The following is a 4,668-nucleotide window of genomic DNA, read 5'->3' on the forward strand; positions in this document are numbered from 1 at the left end:
AAAAAAAAAAAAAAAAAAAAAAAAAAAAAAAACCAACAACAACAAAAAACTCAATTTAGTGATTCTATATTATCTACATATTTAAAACATTATGTTGGGGCTGGGGAGGTAAATCAGTAATATAAGGCTTGCCTAGCAGGCACAATCCCCAGCACTGAAAAAAAAAATGTTGTAAATGCTAATTATATGTAACTTTTATTTGTCAACTGAACATAAAATTTGTTTTGTTGATAATGGGGTTGATCTCAGGAGTACTTTACCACTGAGCTACATCCCCACCCACCCTTTTTTTTTCTTTTAAAAATATTTTTAGGTGTAGATGGACACAATCTCATTTATTTATTAATTATTTTGTATATGGTGCTGAGAATTGAACCCAGTACCTCACACATGAGGGGCAAGCGCTCCACCACTGAGCTACAACCCCAGCCTCCAGGCCTTTTTTTTTTTTAAATCAGAAATATCCATTGAGCCTCCTAGCTTTGTTTTATTTATTTATTTTTCTTAAATGTGGTGCTGAGGATTAAACCCAATGCCTCCTGCATGCAAGGCAAGCACTCAACCACTGAGCTACCACCTCAGCCCGCCTCCAGGCCTTTTTATTTTTTATTTTGAGACATGCTCTTACTAAGTTGCTGAGATTGGCCTTGAACTTGTTATCCTTCGCGTCAGCTTCCCCAGTCTCTGAGATTGCAGGCATGTGCTACTGCACCCAACTTTAAAAATAAAAGTTTAAAATAATAAAGTTCCAATGGAGTAGGTTACAAGGCACAGAGGCATGAAACTAAAGAGTCATTTTTGGCTTCCCTGGGGAGAGAGGAATATGGGCACTAAAGGGGGAAGGTGAGCTGAACCTAAGGGGCCCGTGTGTGAAACTGAATCTCCACTGGGGCCACAAGTAGTGGTCAGGATCTTGGTAAGACAGGGCAACCTGGGAGGGTTCATGGGGAGAGCTGCCAAGTCATCCAGGACACCTGAAGGCCCAGCCTCTCTGACTAGAGAACATCTGAAGGTTTTCTTCCTCTTGGACTTTAATGCCCTTACCAAATCTGATCGCCAGTCCTATCCTGAATTATTCATGCTGTGAGCTGTGAGAAGGTGGAGCTTCCGGAAGCTTCTGGATTTAGGACATGCAGCTGTGAATCCCCAGGGCTGAGTCTCTAGCTCTAATAGTGCTGCCCTGGGATTGAGCTATTGGTGAGACTTGCCAAGATTTTTGCAGCTGGCAGCCAACCAGTAACCTTGGGCTACTGGGCTTTGATTCATTTCAGCAGTCATTTATTGAGGAATACTATGTGCTGGAGAGAGTTCTGGGTTCTGTTGGGAACATAAAATGAATCCAATCAGGCCCTCGACCTTGAGGATTCACAGGATGGCAGAGGTGGTGGGCACTTAAAGATGATTGCCTCCAGATCTGATGAGAGCTCTGCTCCACCGTATCCTAGTTCACTAATTGAAGACACTGCTGATACCCTCACATCCCACACACCTGAGCTGGGTCCTCTTTAGGTCTTGGAGGGGCCAGAACAACTTCTTACCAATATGACTCTTTGGAGTCCTGACCTTGTCCCCCAGCCTGCAACTAAGCCCACAGCTTTCCAGTCTCACCAGGAGGATGACATTTATCCAGCAAACACTAATTAAGCATTGACTCAATGCCAGGCACTGAGCTTTGTGGCTAGTGGTTTAAAAAGGAATCAGACAGCCAGGCAAGGTGCCTTCCTGTTATCCCAGCAACTAGGGAGACTGAGGCAGGAGGTTCTCAAGTTTATAAACAACCCCAGCTACTTAGCAAGACCCTGTCTCAAGAAAGCAGGGAGGGGAGGACTAGGGATGTAGTTTAGTGGTAAAGTGTCCCTGGGTTCAATCCCCAGTACAAAAAAGTGGGGGGACAATCAGACAGCCAGCACAGTGGTGCACACCTGTGATTCTAGCTACTCTGTCGGCTAGATCAGGAGGATCAGAAGTTCAAGGCCAGCCTTAGCAACTTAGAGAAACCCTATCTCAAAATAATTGGGGGGTGGTAATTGGGGATTGAACTCAGGGGCACTCGGCTACTGAGCCACATCTCCAGCCCTATTTCGTATTTTATTTATAGACATGGTCTATAGAGCTGCTTAGTGCCTCGCTGTTGGTGAGGCTGGTTTTGAACTCGAGATCCTCCTCTCTCAACCTCCTGAGCTGCTGGGATAATAGGTGTGTGCCACCATACCCGGCTTCAAAATAAAATTTTTAAATGAGCTGGGGATGTAGTTCAATGGTAAAGTACTTCCCTAGCACAATCCTCAGTCCATACACATACACATACAAAAGGAATCAGATACAGCACCTGCTCTCAATCTGCTCACAGCTTCAATCCGTTAGGCAGAGAAGAGTACATCTTTTAAAATATAAATCATGTCATGTCAGAACACACAGAGATCCAATGCACACTTACTAAAATACGGACTCCTTACAGTGGTCCATAGTGGTCTCCACGATCTGGCCCTTGCTTCTCCTTTAGGCCTAATCTCAGGATGCTTTGCTAATTGGATTTCAACAAATCAGACCTTCCTTCTGTTCCTCTAATAAGTGAGACTCATTCCTTACATATTATGTGCTGAGAGAGTTTGGGTTCTACTGGAACTTGTCCTTGAGGATTCATGGGATGGTAGAGGTGGTAGGCACATAAAATGACTGTTTTCCAGAGTTGTGCTGGCTGCTTGAAATCCCCTTCGTAAAGTCTTTGTGTGACTGGTACCTTTTTCTTCATGCAGGATACATCCCCACCCCAACCCAACCCCAGTGCAAGGAATTGAACCCAGAAGTGCCTTACCACTGAGCTGCATCCCCAGCCCTTTAATTTTAATTTGAGATAGGATATAAATTGCTCAGGCTGGCCTCAAATTTGTGATTCTCCAGTCTCAGCCTCCCAAGTAGCTGGGATTACAGGTGTGTACCACCATACCTGCTCAGGATTTACCTTAACAGTCACCTTCTCAAAGAGGCCTTTTTTCACTACCCCTCTAAAATAGCCGCCCCTCCCCAGCCTTATCTTATTTTCCTCACAACATATGTTGTTTTGTCATCATCTTGCTCATTTTTTTTCCCTATTTATTTTCTGTCTTCCCCACCAGGAGGTAAACTCAGGGAGAATGAGAATCTAATCTGTGCTGTTCACTTCTGTACCCCTCAGTCCTGGCGCAGAACAATGTGGACAGCATCACGCAGCAAGAGAGCATGTGGCAGAGGGGAAAGGAAGGAAAGGAAGCTGACAGCCTACCCTCCATAACCGACTCAATCCTGCAACAATGGCCTTACTCCATTCTTGAGGGCAGGGCCCCATGACCTCATCACCTCTGAAAGATCCCACCTCTCCAGACCTCTCCCACCTCTTACAGTGGCAATTAAATTTCAACGTGAGTTTTAGGGGGGACATTCAAACCATAGCAGCATTCTAGAAAAATATCACTATGAGGAGGACAGATTACAAGGAGACTAAACTAGGTGTGAGAAAACCACTTTAGGCGCCTGTTAGAGGACATTTAAACATTATCCTGGAGTTAGGGTGGTGACATACCCCTGTAATCCCAGCAACTTGGGAGGCTGAGGTAGGAGATTCACAAGATTGAGCCAGCCTCAGCAATTTAGCAAGGTTCTAAGCAATCTAGAAAGACCCTGTCTCAAAATAAAAAATAAAAAGGGGGTAGTGGTGGTGGCTGGGATGTGGCTCAGTGGTAATGTGCCCTTGGGTTCAATCCCCAGTATCAAAAAAAAGAGGTGGGGGGCTAGGGATATAGCTCAATTGGTAGAGTCCTTGCCTCGCATGCACATGCTTACCTCGAATGTACAAGGTCCTGGGTTTAATCCCAAGCATCACACACACACACAAAAAAAGTTATCCTGGGAAAATTTGATGAGATCTTGGACAAGAGCAACAGAAGTAAAGATGATAAACATGTAGAATTGACAATGTTTATAAATAGCATCAACTGGACTCATGAACTAAATGTGGGGGTGAGGGAGAAGAGGTGCTGAGGATGTCTCCTAGATTTCTTTTTTCTTTTTCTTTTTTTTTTAGAAACTTAAATTGATGGTAAACAGAGTGAAGCATCAATTTATTGGGCAAATGCAAACTATACAGAAGGGGATAGAGAGAACTAAGAACTGACACAGTTATTTTTTTTTTTTAAAGAGAGAGAGAATTTTTTTTTAATATTTTATTTTTTAGTTTTTGGCGGACACAACATCTTTGTTTGTACGTGGTGCTGAGGATCGAACCCAGGCCGCACGCATGCCAGGCGAGCGCGCTACCACTTGAGCCACATCCCCAGCCCCTCTCCTAGATTTCTGTATTGGTGATAATGTCTGTGTGGGCCATTGTCCCTCATCAATGTTAGGCTGGCCTCCTGCAGGGACTGAGCCCTTATCTTCCTGGATTGCCTTCCACAGGGAAGGCTCCGGTCCTTGAGGAGATACCAGGTGGTAGAAGCCTTGCATCCTAGAGGACAGGAACTGATTCACGACCGAAAGTTTTCTGAAGTGACCTCTCTGAGAAAGGGGAGGTCCAAGAGGACCTTCCTCGGGCTGGGGGTGGACACTAGCTAAGGCCACCTTGGCGAGTCATGGAGTCATACTGAGGGAGGACATGCAGGCCCAGGGAGGATGGAGGACATGTCCTGCAGAAGG

The sequence above is a fragment of the Marmota marmota genome, unplaced genomic scaffold (genome assembly GCF_001458135.2).
Source record: "Marmota marmota marmota unplaced genomic scaffold, marMar, whole genome shotgun sequence".
In the NCBI taxonomy this organism is placed as follows: domain Eukaryota; kingdom Metazoa; phylum Chordata; class Mammalia; order Rodentia; family Sciuridae; genus Marmota; species Marmota marmota.